General features: G+C 44.2%; 1 long non-coding RNA gene across 1 annotated transcript in view; it reads left to right on the top strand.

Moving 5' to 3' along the window:
• The window catches only part of LOC147582270 (uncharacterized), a 32,040-nt gene extending 9,244 nt beyond the window's left edge, over window positions 1–22,796 (top strand). Inside the window, exon 3 of the long non-coding RNA XR_015248910.1 lies at window positions 21,836–22,796. This is a non-coding gene — a long non-coding RNA (uncharacterized LOC147582270). The remainder of the gene's footprint in view (window positions 1–21,835) is intronic.
• Window positions 22,797–23,309: the final 513 nt, after the last annotated feature.

Genomic DNA, 23,309 nt, shown 5'->3' with positions numbered 1-23,309 from the left:
GAATAAACACTTGGGGGAGTAAGGTCTGGATGAATCTCCTGTACTGGGAGAGAGCTGCCCTCCTTCCCTTTCCCAGATTATACTCTGCACAGAGGAGAATGCCCCTGTTTGCTACCCGTCCCAGCTGCAGGGTGCTGGGCAGAGTGAGGGGCAGAAGTGAGTGGCCAGGAGACAGGATGTTCTCCTTTCAAAGTGCTAAATGCTGCTCAACTGTGGGGAGATGTAGGAAAGCATGAGATCCGTGTACTGCTCTCGAACTTTCTCTTCTCCCTGTCCTCCTTTTCTCCTCCTTCTGGATATGGGCCCAGGGAAATTAATGGCCTATAGAAATTCAGCCAAGAGACTGGCATGTTCTTAGAACCAGCTCCTTGTAAGTCCTGCCTGATGGCAGGTCTCCTTCTCAAGACCAGGGCAGAGATGACAACAGGGAGGAGGTAGAGAAGGAAAGATATGGTCATGGGCCAGAATATAAATACGTTGTGATTCAGGGAGCCACAGTGTTTTACAGCTGTGAATTACTTTCATCATATGGGGAGACAGATGAACGGGGATCCACCTCCTTAACAAACCAACCAGACATGATGAGAACCTCCTTTGAACTAAAATATTTGTTATACATTACATTGCGCCAGTCTTGTGTCTTATTACTAGTTCCTTTGGGAGAGTAGAGAGAGCATACTGGCAAGGAAAAGCCTAAGCCAAGATGGGTCGTGGAGACAATGGCATGAGAGTGGTTAAGGATGTGTCTACACTGGCTGACGCAGCAGAGAGGTGGGAACCAGTGGGAGGTAGGGTGCATAAGACCTGTAGGGTACAGAAACACCCTGTCACCCCAAGCCTGTGGTTACCTACACAGGGCAGGGAATCATCAGGAGGCTGGTATGAAACTGGCAAAGGCCATCTCGTTCTGCGATCTTTACTGCTGGGATACGTGTTAGCTCCAGGCATTTGCCCCAGGAAATTCCTGAAGGGTTCTTGCTTAGCCTTGGAAAAGTCCAGAATCAAAACCCCTTCAAATGAAGAGGACCCATTGCCCCCAAAAGGACCTTGCCTCCCCCTGTGTGGAGTCCAGACCTGTGTGTGGGACCTGATCTCCGATCAGCCCTCGGACTCTGGTTCCCATAGTTACCATTGGCTCGGAAAGAAGCGATCCTTCTGTACTGTCCTGGTTCCTGTGTCCTGGCAAACCAGAACAGTTGGTTATCCTAGATGAAGCACATCCCTAACTTTATGTCCATCTAGAAAGGTGGACATTTAGAAAGGTGATAGGGACCGTCCCTTTCTCTCCCACAGCTACCACAGCTGAGAGCCTGTTTAGAGCTGACTTCTGGGTGACACCTGGAAGACCTGTCACACTGCAGTCAGATCAAAAGTTGAGTCTTATTTTAGAGGGGGGTGGGTGCATGCTCCAAATGTCACTGTCACTATAATGGAAGAAGTGGCCTATGATGGTGACCCTTGAGGCATTTCCCATTGCTGTTCCTTTATTTTCCTTGGGTCTCTGCCCCTCTGCTCTCCTGGGTCACTTTCTACTTTTCTGACTCATCAGTCTCCTCCTAGGGCTGTGTCCCTTATAGCCCTCTTTTTTTTTTTTTTTTAAGAGTTTTTATTTATTTATTACTAAGAGAGAGAGAGAGAGAGCACACACACGTGAGTGGGGGAGGGGCAGTGAGAGAGAGGGAGACACAGAATCCCAGGCAGGCACAACATCACCAGCATGGAGCCCAACGCAGGGCTTGAACTCACAAACCATGAAATCATGACTTGAGCCAAAATCAAGAGTGGGGCTGCCCATGATTCTCACCTCCATTTCCAGAGCCCAATCTCCTTCTCTCTGGTGGCATCAGTAGGACTACCAAGGCTCCACACCCAATATCCACTCCATTTCTACTCATCATTGCTGCCTTGGGCCACATATTTTTTTAGCTTAATAATACAACAAATATTGAATCTTTAGGATCTTTGTCTTCTTTGTCTCTCTCTCTCTGTGTCACACACACACACACACACACACACACACACACACACACACCAAATTTCAATTAGTCAGTAGTCAACTGAATTTATTTTGTATGTATTTTTCAAAACCAAATGCATTCTTACAGCCTCTCTCCTGGTCTGTTTAAATAAAATCCTGATCCTGTAACAGATTTTCTTATCTCTGATTCCACACCTCTCCAATTTACCCATACCCCTCAGTGAGATCAGTATTATCTTTTTAAAAGTCACATTGGACTGTGATACTCCTTAACTCAAAAGCCTTCAGTGTATCCCCATCGCTTTCAAGTGAAGCCCAAATTGCTTAGCCTAGCATTTAAGGTCCTTAGCATTTGGGTCTTAAGCTCTCTGATGTCATATCCCTCATTCTACTTCCTCTTCCTCTTCCTCTTTTGGTGCTTTATAGTGACACTGTGGGCCTCTGGTCCTTTGCATATGCTGTGCCCCCAGCTTTTGCTAGCTCTCCATCACCTGTCCCCGAGCACCCAGTCTGACTTTACCTCCTTTGTTTAGGCAAAATGAAAGCTATAGCATTGTGTCCATTTGTGTGTTATAGCACATGACACCCTGTGATATTGGTTCTCCTCTGCCACTCCAATCTGCACTACCATGTTTGGACTATCTTAGGGCAAGGGATCAGCAGTCAAACAATTGAGCAGCACCCCAGTGATAGATGGCTGAATACTCATGAACACTATGGTCACAAAGACCAGGTGCCATGAATTGTGTCACTCTAAGAGCTTACAGGAGCTGATCACAGGGAAACTGGAGTGGCAACTCCCAGCTCTTCAATGGAGACTCAGGTGCTGCCTCAAAAAGAAGTTCTGGGGGATCAGAAGTTCTCCCCACCCTCTTGAGAGCTCTAGAGTGAACTTTTCATGTACTGAATCCTGTCTTCTTGACAGCTCAGAAGCTCTTTTCATTACAGGTGGTTGGTCAGCAGTAAATATAAACTGAGAAAGTTGAATTGTGTATAAACATGTTGATGTCACCTTGATATTGATATTGATATGACCTTGAAGCAAGGTTTAGGGAACTGTGACTACATGTCGTTTGTGTCTCTTTAGGTGGTTTTAAGAATTTTAATTACAATATTCAATTCTATTCCTATACTTTTTGTCCTGAATTAAAAGATTTGGAGTGCTGATGTGACAGACGGAGAAATCTGTGATGTAGATATGGAGGTAGGGGTAATACACAAACAGTGTCAGAGGCCAAAACCAGTGGACTGACATTATCCCTTTAGGTGATAGGCGATGGGGATGAGGGTATGGTGGAACTTCAGTGGGGCTCTTTTACTTTGAATCTGGTTCACATGGTCATTCCAGGAACCCTGTACTGTGTACTGAACAGCTGGAGCACATAATGGATTTCTGTGGCACCACTACCCACTGCTGACCAATGGAAAGCTCAACTCCTCCAATGTGTCAACACTCACAGGCACTTGACCCAGATGTAAATTCTGAAATTGACTGGGGGTGATCTTCTGCCACATCTGGAATGTAGCCCAGACCTTACAACATCAGACTGTAGTTCACTCTGAGACCTTATCTATATATTGATGGCAGTTTGAGACACTTGGTAAAGTCAACGTATCCAATAGGAAATTATCGACCTCCAAATTTAAGGATGAGCAAGCATTTCCAAATTATGCTGCTTGCAAAACAAGACGTCACAGTCCTCAAATACGGAACCTGTAAATTGATGGAAAACAATTTGAGATGCTCTAGTAGACCACTTTAATTTATTCTGTTCTCTGGGAATAGATATATAGATATAGATACAGATATAGATCAAGATATAAAAGCTGATATATATTATATATACAATTATATATATATAATATGTGTTGATATTCCATGCATAACTTTTTAAAACTGAGATACTAATTTCCAAAATTGGGTCAATCACCTTAGAATATTTTTCTTATTTTTTTCTTTTTCAAGATGTCGGTGTTTTGAGTGGCTTGTATTTGGACCAATTCTCTATTATTTTACACTCTTCTCAAACTGTCAATTCCCATAACTCAGATACATATATATGTATATTATATACACACACACACCCCCCAACACCTTCTAAGTGTAGGGCATGGAGCTAGGGGTGTACTATGAAAGTTTTAACTGCTACAGGTTTACCTTCAAGTGCAGGAAAGGCAAGGCACACCTCAGGCTCAGCGGGGATGTTTGTGCTCCTTGAGATCTAGGCTTGACATAGCTCCCAACTCCCATTTTGGGAATTCTAGCTTACGAAAGTCCAAATACCTTTCCAACTTTTCTGTGAAGTCCCAGGGCCTTTTTTTTTTTTTTTTTTTTTAACTCATAGACTTTTCTCTTTCTAGAATTCTGCTTCCTTGTATGAAAACTTTGTTCTGCATTTTTCGATAAGCCATTAAAGTGATTCATATACTGGTGTCTGTGGACCATATCTTTGCAAACACTGACATAAAGTGACTGAATTTGCCTCGTGTCTTGCTCCCAAATGTGTATATCCAAAGATGTTCAGTGGAGCTGAGGAGACCACCATTAAATACAACTTTCCTTCTATAAACCTCAGCTGTGGTTAGTGACCTCCTCTCTCCTTTTTATTTTGTTATATCTATAAGACAAAGAAGTGTGTAAATAATACCAGACGGGTGTTACAGACAAGTCAGCATCATAGGAGTGCAGAGGATGGAAAAACTGTGTGTTCCCAGAGTGCATGAAAAGAATCTGAGACAGCTTCCTGAAAGGTGGCAAAACCGAACTCTGAGGAACACACAGAATCCATCTGGAAGGAGGGGAAGGGTCGGGCAGCTCTAGGGTGCACAATATGAGCAAGAGCTCGGGAAGGGGATGTGGGGGCAGCAAAAATAGGATGTGGTTGAGGGCCCGGAGGACATGAGCCCGGCCGGAGAGGAGAGCTCTGGGTACTGGGCTATCAGCAGGGCTTGGAGGAGAAACATCACCACTGGTAAATTCATAAAACATATTTTCTTTTTGAATGAGTGCCTCCCGCATCTATGGACACAACAGGAATTTATATAATGACTCCTCAGGGAGGGTGCTTTCCTGCTTAGCTGATCCACAGCGCCTGCTGTTCTGCTAGGAAATCAGTAATACCTATTGACTGACATGTTTTGTCCGGTTCCCCCAGGTCTTCTTTTAAGGCTTCTGAAAAGACCGCCTTTCTTCTCTCTCTGACCTCGGCGCTCCCTCACCTCCACCTTCCCGCTCCCAGTCCTTCCGAGGCGGTGATTTCCCGTCTTGCCTTCCTCTGGTTTTGTTCCTTGGGAGCCTTGATTAGGGGTAAGCCACAGAGCAGCCCCCTCGGGCAGCTGTCTTTCTCTCCACTCTTCCCTGAACTGGGGCATCTGGTTCTCATTCTCTTCACCATGCAGCGGCCTCCGCATTCACCTTGCTCTGTTTACGTATCTGTTGCACAGCCTGGTTGAAACTCAGCGCTCCTAACCAGTCTTGCCAACCGCCCCCCCTTCCCCCACCCCACCTCGTGATCTGAAGAGAGCTGAACAGGTTCAGAAGAGCTTGAGCGTGAATGAAACCCTAACCAGAGCAAAATTTCTGGAGCCAGTGAGAGGCAAGCCTCAAACCCTTTGCAGGAGGCGTGCCTAACCTCTGTCTGTGGAGGATCTTTGTGGAGTCTGCTGACTTCCGAAAAGGGATTCACATTTGGGTATGGGCAGGTACGTTCTTTTCAGGACAGAATCCGAAGCTTTTAGATTCTCAAACAGATGTGGGACCCCAGTGTTCTACCATCACTGCTCTTTCTGTGTGGTCGCTGTTACTAGGAGGGGACCAGAGCTTGAGAGAGGTGTGTACTTGCCAGAGTCACTAAGTAGCGTGTGCAGGAGGCACCCCAAGACAGGAGCCACCATGCCATCCCGCCCCTCCAGTGTGGGGTACGGGTCTTCACGTTTCCTGGAGCCGCTTGTCGTCTCTTGGACTGCTCAGGGGTGCCGAGGAGGCTGGGTGAAGGCCACGTGGTTTTTGCCAGGGCCTGGAGCAGTGAGGATCACCTGGAGCAGGTGTTCTCATCCCCAGTCAAAATGAGAAGCTCCTGGGCGGCTTGTGACACGTCCTGATGCCCCGGCCACACCCCCAGTTCAGTGCCTTAAGTAGACTTTCTGGAGGTAGGACTCAACACAGTAGTGTTTGCACTACTGAGGAGGGCTGACTGATTCCAGGGTGCAGTCAAGGGACAACTATTACCTGTCAGCGCCTGGCCTGGTGAAGTGAAGCTGTAGGAAACCTGGGTGCTGGCCCCGGTGGAGCCAGGAAGGAGCCAGTGCACTGGCTCCTGTGGGGTTTCCCGCCTTCTGGGCCTGCTCAGCCTGGGTTCTCCAGCAGCACTGGCCTTTCCTCCTCTCTGCTCATCAAAGCCTTGTTCGTTTTTCCAAGCCCAGTTCCTGGGACGCCACCAGCCAGAAATGCTCTCCCCCTTGCTGCTTTTTTCCTGGCACTGTGCTTTGTGCCCCTGTGAGGCCCTGTGGTTTTTCTCCTGGTGCTCCTACAGGCCATCTTTGCTACCTCCCTCATGCTGCCCCTCACCCCCGTGCCTGCCATGCGGCCATCTGCAAATGTTGCTGGGTGGGATGGATAAATGAATGAATGAACGTGTGACCTGGAAGATAGCCCATGTTTCTCAGCCACCCTCTCACCCCCAGCATTTTAGATTGGTGTCCCCACACAAGTCATGGCAACCTTTCAGTCTCCAAAATTAATTTCTAGCACAGTCGCTGGACCAGGATGTTTTCCTGGGATTCTGTCAGCTCTTCCAATGAGGGAGAAATGGAAAGGGGGCAGGATGATATTAACTCTATCTAACTAACCAACTTCTGATGAAGGAGAATTGAATTGAGCTAATTTGTTTTGGAGAGCTCAGTAGTTGCTGGCACTTGGTCTGCTATTCCAAATTTACCTCTCCTAATTTGAGAACGTCTTATTGGTTCTGTTGTCTCACCGCCCACTGTGCAAGGTGTGTGCTTCCTGGCCCTGGCCAGCACAGACCTCAGAGCCTGCTTCTCCAGCCTCAGTAGTCCTCAGACCCTTGGGAATCTCCAGTATTGTAATGCTTTTATCATGATTTTTTGACTGCAAATGACACTCTTGCCTTTGAATGTCCCAGTTTGGTTTCATATTCCCAAGGGGTTGTTTTGAGCGTCTCCAAACGCACTTCTTTGTAATTCATGGAATCAAACAACATTTGGGGACACATTGGAGATGGACAAGAAGGAGGTGATACCCTCATGGAAGGAAACAGAAAAGCACAGGACTTTGGACTAGAGGCCCAGTGAGCCCCAGAGAGGTGGCTCCTTACTGAGGTGGTTCTTCCCCTGCCTTTGGGAATTCAGCTTCGCAGTAGAGTGACTGTCACAGTAGGAAAGAATAATGGTCACAGGGGGTTAGTGTTGGAGATTATCCTCACCAGCCTCCTGAACTTGACCTTGGAAGAGAAGAGACTCTCACAGGGTCAGCAAGAGAGGTGCGCAGTCAGCGCTAAGACCCCAATTCTGGGGGAATACAGGAGAGGAGGACAGGACCCGGCTCCTCCTAGTTCCAAGTGAGCGAGTGCTGTGTGAATGGGCAGCTGTCCCACGTGTGTGGCTGGCTGAGGGGGCCATGTCACCAGCTCAATTTAACATTTGAGGAGCTGCAACAATGTAAAGCTGTTGAGTGCTCTCTGAATTTGTCTCACCCACAGCCATCTGAATTAACCGTGTTTTCTCTGACATGAAATAATATTTGGATTTGGAGTATTTCCAATAACTGGAAGCCGCTTTTTTCGTGTAAGCCTTAGTCTCATTAATAACACCAGCAATAATAGTATCAGTAGTAATATTTATTGAAAATCAAGTGTGCACTCCCCTGCTTGGTGCTTTGTGTATATTCTCCTGTTTTGCTTTGCAACAGACCCTGTGAGATGTTTTCCCTATTTCACACACAAGGATGTTAAGGTTCAAAATAATCTGCCCAAGACCTGCCTGATTTCAGAGTGTGTATTCTTTTTTTTTTTCTAAATTTTTATTGGTATGTAATTGACGTGTACCATTACATTAGTTTCAGATATACAACAGTTCATCATTTGTGTATACTGTGAAGTGATCACCACAGCAAATCTAGTTACCATCCATCACCACACACAGTTACAAAAATATTTTTCTTCTCACGATGAGAACTTTTAAGATCTACTCTCTTAGCAACTTTCAAATATGTGATACAATTGTCCAGTGTGTGTTCTCGATCACTACTTTGTAACACCTCCTTAAACTGTCTACTCCACTGTCATCTGGGATACAGAACTGAGGCCTAGGAGACATCAGGGAGTTTGCCATTCTTTGAAATCTCCTGTGGTCCCTCCTGGGTTTGGGGCAAGTGCACTGCTGAGAGGTACCCACCTTCCTGCGGACTATCCCAAGGTCAGCCTTGAGTTTTTGCTCTGTCTGCAGCAAGCAGGCACCGAAGAAGCTGTTTTATTTTTATTTTATTTTAAAATATTTCTCTCAACACATTTATAAAGTACTTCAAGCAGAATCTTCTGGACAAGAGGTTAGGGTTTGGGGGTTCCCATTGTCCACTGAACTGATTAATGAAATACACACATTTAGAAAAATACCTGTATACACGCACACTAGAAACCGGGGATCCATGCTGTAACATTGAAGAATTTCTGAAATAGATATGATAGGGTTTGGGCTGAAAACAAGGCTCCATGGAGAATCATGTGTCAGAGGGAGCAGAGTCTAGGGAATCCTGTTGTGGTGACACAGGTAGGATCTCAGGGACGACACTGACCTGGAGAGGTGAAGCTGCTGGTGAAATCAGGCCACAGAGGCTTTCAATGCACATTATTCAACTTGTTCTCCTGTGAAAATTTAGGGTTGGTTCCCCCAAATTTGCATTGGTGAGTTTCATTGCTGGCATTCTTTTTGTGATTAAAATAGTTTTTAAAAACTATTACCTAAATATTAAATTATTCAGCACATAAGTATTTAGGACTTATACGATTGTTACTAGTTTTCAATATGAAAAGTATTGCTTTACTCATTTAATATTTTTTGCCCCCTTTAAATGTTGTTACTTCTAATCCTGCTCTAATTTTATTTGCATTTTCCTGATACATCTGGGTAAAATCCTTTTGCCTTTAACCTTTCTGTGTCATTTACTTCGTTGCACTTACAGGTGACATATTATCATTGTTACACTTTCTAACTTGACCTGAGAAGGTCTTCCGCTTTTTGTTAAGAGAGTTTAGCCTGCTTATGTTTACTCATATCACGTGATCTTCTTCCAATAATCTGTTGTGCTTTCTCTCAGAGGTTTTATGAGGATTAAGTGAGATAATAACTATAATGTTCTTAACACAGTATCTGGCACATATTCAGTACTTTTATTTTTACTTACCATACCAATAGAGGCTCAGAAAAATATCTACTAAGCACTCATTCCTGATAAAGCTCTTTTAAAACTTAGGACAAGAAAGATACATGTCTAATTTAAAAAGCTAGTTAATGCAAAAACTGGGGTCACTGCTCAGGGCCTCTGGATTCCAGGGCCTGGGCTATTCTAGCTAGGTTGTCAGAGTTAAACTATGCAGGTGGTCCTTGTATTATTTAGTCTATTTCATTTATTAAAATTTTCAAATATCCTTCGAAGTTTGTTTTATAAAACCACCATAACACATAGTTTGCCTTATGGTAACTTGTGCACATCTTCCTCCTTAGAAACACCTAGCAACCGTATTAAAATTCCAGATTCCTGGGCCTCACTCCATACTACTCAGCCAGAATTTCCAGGAGAGAAGTCTGGTGATTTTTTTTTGAAAACAAACATCCAAGGCGATGTTATTATTAAGGAAAATTGAGAAACACTACACATCTAGCACTAGGATGTTGAGACCTTATTGTTTTGGCTTTATTTGTTTTATCTGATGTGTTTGTTAAAACATTTAGAACATGGAATCATAGGCTCATCCCAAGTCAAAGCAAACAAGAACATTAAAATTAATGAGAAGGGTCCCTTAAAAAATGCTTTAAAGGATTCATATGTCACCAACATCTAACAGCCTTCTTACAGAGAAACAGAAAAATCATTACCAATGAAATCAGGAATAAGACAGAGTTATCACAGGTCTTCCTCAACTTACAATGGGGTTATGTCTTGATCATACCAAACATCATAGCTTAGCCTCACCTACCTCACATGTGCTCGGAACACTTGCATTAAGCCTACAGCTGGGCAAAATCATCTAACACAAAGCCTATTTGATAATAAGGTATTGTATATTTCATGTAATTTATTAAATACTGGTACAAAAAGTGAGAAACAGAATGGTCGTATGGGTGCAGAAGAGGTGTCTGCATATTGGTTGTTCGCTCTCATGGTCATGTGGCTGACGGGGAGTGTTTTCACCACCTAGTGTCATGAAGGGATTGGACTGCATCTTGCCAGGCTAGGAAAAGATCCAAATTCCAAATCCAAAGTACGATTTCTACTGAATGCATACCACTTTGGCACATTTGTAAAGTCAAAAACTCGTAAGCCAAACCATCGTAATGAGGGATGGCCTGCACGATGCAAGTCTGACCGCCGAGACACAAGCTCAGGTCCTGGAGTGCAAAGGAAGAGACCTCGTTCCTCCTCTCACCAGTGCCTCCATCACTGGCACATTACTTCTCCGGCCCTCAGTTCTCATACCTCTATCACAGGGATAATGACAGCACCCTCACTGGATGCGAGGATTAAGTGAGGTGATGCCTACCACGTGCTGGGCAGAGAGCGTGGCCCACTAGTCAGCACTTGCCAAAATCAGCTTCCGAAAATTCTCGGTCATGTGCAGATGAGGAATTTTCTCAGAGAGACTGTGGACTTGACCCAGGCCCCTGAGTCAGTGCATAGGAACTCTGGCTTTGGGAGCCAGCCCAGTGCAGTTAGCACTGCCCCACCTGCCACTTAAACCTGGGCTCAGAAGAGCCGAAAATGAGAAAGAAGCAAACAACAGAAATAGGCTTGATGTTCAGTGTAGGCTGAACTGCCCACCCACCCAGAGGGTGAGCACATATGCTTCTTGACCACAGCTCTGACTCTCACAGTGACTTGGGGAAGAATCTTCTAGCACCTTCCACCTCAGTAGGGGCAGCTTCAGAACAGATGGAAGAGAATGCCCCACAAACCCCTCCATCCTGGCCTTCTCTGCTCACACCTAACCTCTAGAAGGAAGCAGAGGGTCTAGACATGGAATACAAAACCACATCTACGTGCTCGCTCTCCACAAGGTGGATGGCGCTGTAGGTTTGCTCTTCCAGCAGCAATGGTTTGAACCTTTCGTCACCAAAACCACAGTTCAGGCTTGGAGAATGTAGTGGAATTAATTCTGTGGGTCTCAGCTCAGAGCTTTGAGCACCCTTCCTTCATGTGACTGAATCACATTCTTTTTCCCACTTGGTAGCTGACAATCTTCCCAGCCCAGGGAGGCTGGAAATGCACTGATGTGGAAATGTGAACATTTCTGAATTTTTGAAAAAAATGTTTATTTATTTTTGAGAAAGAGAGAGAGAAAGTGTGCGAGCAAGTGGGGGAGGGGCAAAGAGAGGGAGACACAGAACATGAAACAAGCTCCAGGCTCTGGCTGTCAGCACAGAGCCTGATGCAGGGCTTGGACTCATGAACCATGAGAGCATGACCAGAGCCGAGGTCAGACGCTTAACCAACTAAACCACCCAGGTGCCCTGGAAATGTGAACAGCTCTGAATGGCCTGGCCCATGGAAGGCTACGGTGGCCAAGTGGCATCAGGAAATGTCTGTTAGGTGAATGTCTGGGTGGGTGGATGGCTGCACTCAAACCTTTCGTGCTTTCCTTAAAATGCGTGGTTTTTTATTCCCACTCAGGAATAAGGGATGTCTCACAGCTGCTCTCTCATGATGAGAGTAGTTCAGAAAGACTTCTGCCTCCATGGAAGCCAACAATGGAGAAGTGAAGGCTCCACAAACACTGGGCCCCAAAGGTTCTGGTTTCCAGCCCTGATTTGCCCCTAGTCGCTGTGTGGCTTTGGGCACATTAGCTTAAGCTTCAGTTTTTTATGGAAGGCAGGTAACAATATACACTCTGCAATCTCACTGGAGGCTGCAATGTATCCTTGACCATTCACGTGGAAGCTTCACTGAGGACACAGTTTGATTCTTATTCATGCCTCTCTCTGTGTGTTTGACACAGGAAAACTGTTTAGTGCATTTTTGTTGAATGAATAGGTGTATGAAAGAGCACTACACACCCTCAGTAACCCATTTTGTTTTATCTTATTTTATTTTATTTTATTTTATTTTATTTTATTTTATTTTAGTTTAGTTTAGTTTACTTTACTTTATTTTATTTTAATATGAAATTTATTGTCAAACTGGTTTCCATACCACACCCAGTGCTCATCCCAACAGGTGCCCTTCTCAATGCCCACCCCCCACCCCCCATCAACCCTCAGTTTGTTTTCAGTTTTTAAGAGTCTCTTATGGTTTGGTTCTCTCGCTCTCTAACTTTTTTTTCCCTTCCCCTCCCCCATGGTCTTCTGTAAAGTTTCTCAGGATCCACATAAGAGTGAAACATATGGCATCTGTCTTTCTCTGACTTATTTAACTTAGCATAACACTCTCCAGTTCCATCCACGTTGCTACAAAGGACCATATTTCATTCTTTCTCATTGCCAAGTAGTATTCCACTTTGTATATAAACCACAATTTCTTTATCCATTCATCAGCCCATTTAAAATGATCTTTTTAAGTCTCTGTATCTCCTTATTATCCAATGGCTTTGATATGGGCAGGGAGGGCATCTTTTTCATCATTATACCCCTGAAGCCTACAGCAGGGCCTGGTGAGCAGGACACTCTCAAGCTCATGGTTGTGAAATTAGTGAATGTAGGATAGAGATGATCCTACTACAAAGAAGCCCCAAAACTCCAACTCCTTCTCTTGCTTTAGGTTTATTTACTCTGAACATCCCCTTTGGTGTTAGATGTATCTCAGTTCACTCTATCTGTGTGTCTTGTCTCTTCCGTAAACTGTACAGTTCCAAGAGGGAGACACTACCTTCTCTCTTGGCAGTTTTCCTGGCCCCCAAAGAGATGCCTTCTGTTTGGTGGATGGAACAGTTAGTACAAGTCTGGCTGATTGCTGGACCAATGAGTACCTTTAAAAATTACATTATTTTTTCTTATTATAAAATACAAGGTCATGTTGGAAAATTTGGAAATTAAAGATATTATAATGATGGAAATTTAAAAAACCCTACTCTAATCCTCCCACCCAAGGATTGGCTATTTGAGATTTTACGTGATAGAGAATTTCCATTACATTTGTATTTAGCAGGATAAAAAGAAATAGAAGAAATGACTCAGTTCCTTACAGGTGTTTCTTCAGTGTAAGAGAAATTCCTAAATCTCTTTTGCTTTCATTTTCTCTTTTTCTAAACATATAAACATGAAGAAGTTGTTGTTCGTGTGTTTTAATACATCTCTGATGGGCATGCATTTAAGTGCCTGGTTAGTAAAACTCATTCAAAGGTTAGAAGACACATCAAAGTCTAAACAAACAAGCAAGCAAGACAATTTTTCTTTATTGAAGTACACAAAAGTATGCTGATTTTTATGATTATTCTTCAATAAAGATTAATAGAGAAAAGCTAATCTGTAATAAAAATAATTCCATAAAAGTGACAAAGCACCTGAAGAAAGATGAGCAGACACATTATGGGGGAAATGGGGAGGTGCGGCCAGTCCCTATTATAATCTCAAAAGCATTCATGCTATCAGAGGGCTACCATAGTTTGCTTCCTCCTTGCTTCCAAGTTACTTGAACAACTGAGTTATAACATATTTATTTATGCTAACATATATTAAATACTTAATCTCTACATGCCAGATAGTGTCCTAAATTTGTAACACATTATAACTTATTTTATCCTTATGACTCTAGGACTTTGCGGATGAGGAACTGAGGAGCTGAGGTCAGGTGGGCTGAGATCGCACGGCTAACATGGCAGAGTGGTTTTTGAGGGAGAGAAGGCGTCTCTGTTCCACCTTTAGAGAGATCATCTACTCAAACCATTTTGTTTCTGAATCAGGAAACTGAGGCCAGAGCGGTTGAGTGATACGGTTTCTCAGGCAGTTATTAGCACAGCTGGGCTAATCTCCATGTCTTCTTATTCTTATTCCAGTGCTCTCTCAAGAATTCTGACTTGGGTTTCAGTCACATAGTTTAGACTGGGACTAAACACCCCTGGCTGCCAACTCCATGTCCTCAGGCCCATGGGGGATGCTGGCGTTTTCTGTCCTCAGTTGTGCTGCCTTTGGTGGGTGCAGGAGCTCCTGGGCCAGTGAATCTGTCTGTGATGTGCCAACAGCCTACAGTATAAGGTGGTAAGTGATCAACGGGTCAGACAAAACCAGAGGTTCAGATGACTGCTGGTTGCAGAAATGCAAGGCAGCGCCGTGTGAGGAGGTGCAGGTCATCATCCGCCTTCCAGATTCACCACCGTCACACGGAGTTACAACCATAGGTGAGAAGGTTCTGGAAGGAAACCAGCTACTGTGTTTTCTTAGGCAGATCACTGATGCCAGTCAGCATGTGTGGGCACAGACCATGCGTTAAGCCTTGGAGAGCACGCTCCTTTGTGTCTTCATTTTCAACACCAGCTCCTTGTTGTTTTTTAGCAACAGTTTGGTAGTGTTCCTCAGGTTTCAGCCTTTCAACATCTGAATGTCATTCCTTTGGCTAACTGATTTTTTTCCCCCTCCACTTCTTCACTTGGTGATGACAGGAGAAACTGTTAGTTTTAAAAAAGTTGATTTAATGGTCCACTTGCAAGAAGCCACATAGCAACCAATCTGTTCTTAAGATTTGGGATTTATTTGATTCATCTTCTCAGATGACTTATTGAAATTGTCTTTAGAATGTGTCTAAAATGTATGTTGTGTGCTCTGCTGATGGCACCGGACCCAGAATTTCCATCCAGGTATTTATTTAATTGTCTCTTCTAATTCTCTCTACTGACACTCATCTTGAAGTTTACTTTTGCCATTTTGTTGGAACAGCACTACACCCCTGCCCCAAACATTTAACTCCTCTCAGATAAATCCAAGCCCAACCCTGAAATTCCCAGGTTGGCCCTAAATCAATGCCAGACTGTATGGTATGTTAGTAACGGCTCACACTTCAGGGGGAAGAATTTTCATCAGTAGTTTCAGAGATGCACATAAAAGCAGCAGACAGCACACATTTAGGCTGCAGCCATCACTACTTAAGGCAGGTAGAAACGATACAGTGGAGAGAGGAGAGAGTCGTTGTTAGGACACAAAATGTGTATTAGAAGCACGTGCTGGAAAGCCAGTCTCTCCAGATTTAAGACGCACTCTTTAATTACATTTGAATTTTGTCCTAAGATAAAGGTACAAAGATTTAGGGTCTTTTGAAGGGAAGGATGGTCTCATGGTGTGGGCTGTTTCTTGGGGTTTTGTCCGTTAATGGACTGGCTGCTTTCCAGAAGGGAGTTCTCCTTGGTCCTGTCAAACAGAGCAGAAGCACCATCTTCTCAAGTGTGTGGAGGGACACTTCCGGGGGCATGGACAATGGGCCAGCCTCTGCTTTTCTTCTTTTTAGAGTCTATGTGACACAATCAAGCATTATATAAGGCAAACTTGGGAAAATGACCTCTCCTCTCTGTGTCTGTTTCCTCCTCTGCAAAACCAATGGTACAGAATAGAGACGCTTCCAGAAATGCTGTTCTATTCTCACTATTAGCTCTATACTAAGGTTTTAGAATCATAAAGCTGACAGCACCTTAGAAGCTACCTCGTCTAACTTCCTGGCTACATTAGCCCTTGCTGTGTGCCAAACCATGCAAAAACTTAGTGGGTGGAAACAAACAAACAAAAATTTTATTTCTCATGATTCTGTATGGCCCAGCAGTCTCTTTTCTGCTTTTCCTGGGCTCACTCATGATGGATTTTAGCTGGAGGGTCAGCTGGGCCAGAAGGTCCAAGACGGTTTCATTCACACATTCGAAAGTTGGTACCGGCTGTTGGTTGGGGGTCCTTGTTCTCCATGTGACCTCACACCCTCTAGGAGATTGATTGGCTTCCTTGAAGGGCAATGTCAGAGCAGTTCTAAGAGGGGGAAGGCTGCAAGGCCTCTCAAAGACCCATCTCAGAAGTTACACAAGGTTGCCTTCAGTGCACTGATTGTGATGAAAATGCAGGTATGCTAACTCCCCTAATCTAGTGCTGTGTTCACTCTGTTAACACACTGCTCCCCAATGGCTATTTTCAAGTTCATTCGTCAACCACAGTAAGTATTCCTGGGCATGTACTACATGCCAGGAGCTGTGCTGGGCACTTCGGTGGATTCACAGATGAGTAAGAAAGCATCTCTTTTCTTTCAAGTAACCTATAGCCTACGCCTAGCGTGACATTCAAAGCAGGTTAAATGACCACATTTTAAATAGGCCGTAACTGTTTCTCCGGTCTCTATGAGAATGTGTGTCATAGGTAGAAATAAAAGCCTCTTATCTTAAGTTCCATGGGCATTTCCATATATTATTACTAGGACAGTTGAGGTTCTTTTCCACTTTCCACAGCCTCCTCCACAGTATGTTTAGTACACGAAGAAAGACAATATCCAAATTATCATAAATCTGTCGGCATTCCATTTCCGAACAGAGGCAAATGGAGCCTCCGTGTATCTGAGATGTTGTATGTATCTGGATTACCGTTTTATCCTTTAATGGGGTGGACCTCAGGGTCACGTTTTATTATATGCATCTTAAAAATGTAGAGCTGAAGTTTCAGAGGGGGCATAGAGAGGTGACCTGAGTCAGGTTGGGACATTAACCTTCTGACCTTGGAGACTGATGGATCTCAAGCAGCTCTGCACTCCAGAGGGGTGGCTGTTTTGGCAAACAGAGGCAGGCCAGATGCCCTGGTGTTTCATTTGAAGCTTTGAAAGGTTAAACTTAGGCTTGCCTTTGCCCTCTAACCTGCCAAGGCCACCCCACAGCAAAGACCACCTTTGGAGTTCTCCACTCTTCTCTCCTTGGACTTTCATTCTGCTCTTCCCCGTCTTTCAGTCACCTGATGCCCACTTGTCAGCAGCTGCTTTGGTTCATACCTGACTCTCAAGAAAGAATCAGCACCAGTTATGTACATTTCACTGTGAATGCCAGTTTGTGGGGAAAGTATGATCTTTTATTAGGAAAAGAAAAGCTCTGTTCACAGGAAAAGGAACACTGGTCATCAGCAAGGAGCTTGTAAGATCATGTCTGCCACTTACTGTTCTTAGTACCCAGTTAGAGCCAAAGATTGTTGAGTACTGGCATTTTAGAAGTGAAACGGCCAACAGAAATGCCGCTGATACTCCTTACCTTGTTGGTGAAGAAACTGAGACCCAGAAATGAGTAGCAGCTTGCCATGTTACTTAACAAGTTAGTGGCATAGTTGGGATTTGAACTTTGATTACTAGATCATCAACGAGCAAGATTTGGACCTGATATCATTTTCTCTGCCTGAGAAATTTATCTACACAGAACTGGACAGTTTTCAGTTGCATACATCCTCATGGGTCTTCTACATGGCAGGGAAGGGTGCTAGGGATTTTGACACAAAAAAGGGAATAAGGAATGGAGAGGAAGCTATCTGTGGAATGGCTTCTGAATTGCTGTTACTACTACTTCAAAATGACATATGGAAGTAGGTTCAGGAAAAAAAATGCATTTGTCTTAGGTTCCAGCATTTAGGCAGAAGTCCATTATGTGGTCTTGGCAACTCAAACAACCTCCTCACTCATCTACTGAACAAGAAACAAGAATAGGTCATCTCTAAGAAAATCCATAGACTTTCCAGCCCTAGAGCTGGGGAAAACAAGATCCTGTTAAAGGATCTGATGAGGGAGTAGTGGCTGGAGCAAGGGAGTAATGGTTATTAGCTGTTTCGGGGACAGGAAAGAGGTCAGTTTGGCTGAGAGGAATGATTTATGTTGACAACTTTTAGTAAAATACAGATAATAGTTACTGTCTTAACATGATAAAACATGCCTACTGGGAACAAGGAAGGAATGCTCACTCATTTTACCACAATTAAATGTTGGTCTCGAAGTACTAGACAATACCCTAGTTCTTTGATGGGCCCCTTTTAAACTCAGAGAATTACAAGAATCCTAGTCCTTTACTAAAAGAAGTGACTCTCTAATGGTAAAATTTTGGTGTTATTGACAAGTAAGTAGAGGAAATACTTTTAGGGAAGAGCTTTCTAGATGGTCTTCAAACCATACTTAGACATTTCTCTTCTGTTTTCTCAAAGGGGCATCTTCAAAGGTAAGCACTTTGTAACAGCTCTTCACTCTCAATTCTTCCTGATTTGATGGACAGGACAGGCTTGTAGCAGGAGTGCTATTCACGAGAAGACCACTTCCAGGTTTGCCATTCAGCAGCCAAGAGGCCTTGGCCAAGGCAGTTAATACCACCAAACCCCTGTATGTTTTGATAAAAACAGATGTAATGATACCAATCTGTCTGCTTCACAAAGTTTTTACAAGAATTAAGTGGAAAATAATGTGTATGAATGTATATTATTATTGAAGGGAATTTATAGATAGGAGGGGTGGATCTTGTCTGGACTCGCCAGGCCCTTGGGTCTTCAGTATCTAGGGAGCCCATGCAGCTATGAATCTACATTCAGCCTGTAAAACGGCAACCTTTTTCTAGCACACCCAAGGCACGCATCACAGAATCCCATACACCTAGAGTATATGGCTTTCAGAGTGAGAGCCAGCTTGGGATTGTGTTAGCAGAGCAGGTACAGTTAAAAAGCCTGGGGCTTTGGAATTTTTAAAAGGGACCCAACACCAACATCTCTGAAATAAATTGATTTGGTTGAAACTCTTCCAAAGAAATTACCTTAATTCTGAGACTAAATATGCTGTGTTCCAGCCCAAATGGACTTTTCTTGGCCAATCCCCTGAAAGTAAACATTCAAGTTTAATAGGGAGAGGGCAGTAGAACTTGCAGTTTTAGCTCACTGATGTCACCCATTCCTCTTTGAGCCAAAGAACAAGAAAATCCAACACTTCCTTCAAGAATGAAGGCATCATATGGGAATGATACAAATATGTTTGCGGTTTCTATATATTTTCTTTTAAAGAAAAACACAGGAATTGAAGAAGATACATTTTTCAGAATCTTGACAGACATATGTGCTTTTCTCAGAGAGGGGTCCACCTGGGGATCTTGGCTGTCTGGTCAAAAAGGCTGTCTTTTTATTCCTCGATTAAGAAATAGAACTTTTTTTTTTTTTTTTTTTTTTTTTTTTTTTTTAAATTTTTTTTTTCAACGTTTATTTATTTTTGGGATAGAGAGAGACAGAGCATGAACGGGGGAGGGGCAGAGAGAGAGGGAGACACAGAATCGGAAACAGGCTCCAGGCTCTGAGCCATCAGCCCAGAGCCCGACGCGGGGCTCGAACTCACGGACCGCGAGATCGTGACCTGGCTGAAGTCGGACGCTTAACCGACTGCGCCACCCAGGCGCCCCAAGAAATAGAACTTTAAAAAAAAAAAGCAGCACAGAGGGTCTAAACTGTGGAAAAACTTAATGTTGAATTAAATTCCAAAACTCAGATCGAGGGACAAGATCTTAGTATTGGGGAATAAGAGCGCTTTGGAGCTGAAAGTCAAGTGTTCGTTTTACTGCAGAGGAAGTGTCAAAATTAAGATCTTCGAGAGTTGTGTAACTTGCCCCAGATCACAAGGCTTCTGTCATCGAGGCTAGACTAGAACACAGAGCTTTTTGGCACCAGTGTGATTATTATCTCGTTTGAGATGAAATCATTCCTGGATAACGAAGGCATATTCCTAAGGCCGTCCTGAAATGCTCTGTTCTCACACTGCCCGACAGTAATGATGCTGAGTAATGAAATGATAGGCAGCGATATCTCACTGCACACAATGAAGCATGTAGGGCTGCTTTCCAATGGCAGCCAACTGGAGTCAAGGGCAGGAGAATGAAATTGTTGATTTCAAATGTGCTTATAGAGCTTGCATTTTGAGGTATCTCTTGGCGATTTCCACTGGAGAGAGCAGAATAGTTTGGTGAATCCAGTTCAGTTCCATCAACATTAACAAGCACTCTTGAGCCAGGCAGATGTTCAAAAGTAAGGAATCACATTCCAGCCTAGAGGGAGCTCAGGGCCCAAGGAGGATAGCACAGATTGAAGCTTCTTGATCCTTCTATCCACAGCCCTTAACACCCATCAAGTATTTAAGCAACATTTGGTGATTGAATATGGATGGTTACATGTTAAGTTGGTGGTAGAATTGCCCTGAGTGTGGAGAAGAGGGCATGATCAATCTTCCTGGGGTGCAGAAAAGAACAAGGTCAAGGAAAACTTCAAAGCTGATACTTGATCTGAGCCTAAAGGGAAACACATTGCAGAACAAAAGATCATCTGCTGGTCTATTTAAGTTTCAGGGTATCCAGTTCTGATACTTTAAGGAGGGCCCCTTATAGTACATAAAGCACCCCAAACTCCCTGATATGGAAAGTGAGCCCTGGGGCTGAGAGCAGGGCTTAGGGTGCCCAGCATGTTGGCATCAGAGCTACTGTGTCTGTGTCTGGGTGGAGCTTCATCCTCAGGGCACTGAAGCTGACCTCCAGCCTTGGGCCTCGGGTGGCCTCACCTGACTTCCTGCCTGCCCTCACTTGGGTCTCTGGGAAAGGCTGTTGTACTTGGCCTCCCTCCACCCCCAGGGTACGCAATTACTCAGAATCTCCCAGCTGCTCCCAAACCCCACACTGAGTTTCCAAACAAAACCTGTGAAAACAGATCTCCGGTGGCAGCTTCGGCCACATTTGGCAGCTGCCCATGTCCACGGTCCACCAGCAGACTCTTGAGTCCCAGACGCTCTCCACTCCAGATGCAGATGAAGCCTGGATGGACGCTGTCTTTGAGACAAATCCAGGAAAGATCTGCCCGAGAACTCGTGGGTTCGCTGGTTTTCTTTTGGCTCCATCCAAACCTAATGGAGCTGAATATCTGCGCCGTGTCCCCGTGCCTTTGGCTCATACCTCTGTAATGATGCAGGAAGAAAGCGGGTCTCGTCCTAGCAGCCAGGCCTTGTAGGGGTTCTGAATCACTGCTGCTTCCTGCCTGGGAACCTCCTGGTATGAGTGCCCCTCCCCCTCACTCCTTCCCCTACCATTCTCCCTTCTTACCTTGTTTCCATCCCTTGGAGACATGCTGTTGCCAGATTTCTCTTTCCAAAGTGGGAACCTTTGCTGACATAATTCCAAACCCTTCCAAGCCAGCTTGCTTATGCCATGATGCCATATCTTGTTAGCCTGGCATTAAGACCTTCTGTGGTCAAGGCACCGAGGTTTGTGCCAGTCCTCCCCACCCTCAGATACAGATATTTCTTGGAAGCAACTGCCTAGACTGGGGCTACATTTCCCACCCATTTAATTTTGCAAATGAAATGTAAGCAAAAGTGATATGTGTCACTTCAGGGTCAAGGTAGTTAGGAAGAGGGTACACCTTTCCTATCCCCTTTTTTTTCTGGTTCTGTCAGTTGGAAACAGAGGATTCTGTACCTGTGGGAACTGAGAGCCACAAGATGGAAGAAGCATGGGTCCCAGAAACACCACTTGGAGTAAACCATTTTGCTGATAAGGGAGACTTTGTTGGTCTGGTTTGTGATGTAGAAATAGCTGTGTGTTGTCTTAAGCCAGAAATTTGGATTTATTTTCGTTCTGCCTAATGTTGTCTTAACTTTATTTCCATCACTGTCATTTATATCCCCATCTTTAGGCCAAATCTTCCATTCTTCATACACACTTGTTACCTGCCCGTGCACACCTTGCCTTCCCTGCTTGGGTGCCTTTATCCTTACCTGCATGAATCCACATCATCCTGCCTATGACTGAAGATGCATGGAAGGGACCCTGCTCCACTCAGCTTTCCTCAGCCACTGCAGCTGCAGGGAGGAACCCCTCATCTGGGCCTCAGACCACCATATCTTCTCCTCTCATCCCACTGTGGGTCAGCCGGTGCTTCCTAGATCTTATTTCCCTGCCCACTTGTAAATTCTTGGGAAGTTGGGAAGCTCATGTTCATTTTACCCTTGTTATCCCCATAGCAGAGCACCGAGTGGCCCCCTCCACCCAACTCCCTATCTTTTAAGTCACTTGGAATTAATGATTGAGAGAATAAATGAATTGTAAGCGCAGGGCCCTCTTGTGGCAAAATGACAGAATCAGCAGTTTGTCTTTCAGCGCCTGGCCTCCTCTTTCTGTCCCCATACCACCCCTACTTGCTGTCCCCACAGTCTCCTCCCCCCCTTCATGCATGTCACAGTGGAGGACAGAGTCCACAGTCTTCAAAGCCAGACTGCCAAGGCCGCAACCCGGGTTTTGGCATTTCCCACCTGACTGTGAGCATGCCCCATAGCCTGCATGCCTCAGTTTCCTTATTGTGAAATAGCTAATAATAACCTATCTATCCGAGTTGATGAGACGAGGTAGTCTCTGTAAAGTTCTTAGAACATAATGGGCCATAGTGAGTGCAGTTTAAGGATTCACGTTGCATGGTGCTTCATGCCTTCTCGCTTTGCTTTGTCTACTTCTGTTGCCCTGCTTTTCTAGATACTGTGGAATCAGGGATGACATTAGTTCAGGGCCTGGATGGCTGATGGGCCTCCCCTTGTGTGTCACCACCAGTCACTAGCAAAAGACTGCCCAAGTGCTTTGCAGATGGTCACTCTGAGCCAGAAAGAGAGCCATGATCAATGGGCACTATGTGCCATTAATTCAGGAGAGGAAATAGTGACATATGTGCCAGGTAGTATCCATCCCCCAAAGAACTGGGATTTTACTAGAAGTTGTAACTTAGAGGAATGAGCAATTAATTGTGGAATTTCAATTATCTCTAAGTTAATGTTCAGAATTCAAATGACTCATACGATCTTAGTGCTATAAAACCATAGAAGATCATTTATTACATACTTTCATTTAACTTAGCAAGAAACAAATGCCAAGACAAGTGACTTACCCAAGGTGATAACAAATGCAAGAACCAGGCACCTACTAGTCTGTTGTCTCCTTAGTTCTCACAAGTGCTAACCTTAGATGAATCTTACAAAGTTTTTCACACCTCACTCTCCTACTCAAGAACCTTCAATAGCTTCCTAATACCTTAAAGATCAAGGTCAAATCTCTTAAAAATTTTTTTTACATATTTATTATTATTTTAATTTTATTTATTTATTTTTTTTTTTAATTTTTTT

Source organism: Puma concolor, chromosome A3 (assembly GCF_028749965.1).
Source record: "Puma concolor isolate L17-30 chromosome A3, mPumCon1.1.hap2, whole genome shotgun sequence".
NCBI classification, from domain to species: Eukaryota; Metazoa; Chordata; class Mammalia; order Carnivora; family Felidae; genus Puma; species Puma concolor.
The sequence above is the reverse complement of the archived record's forward strand: the minus strand, read 5'-3'. Positions and strand labels throughout refer to the sequence as shown.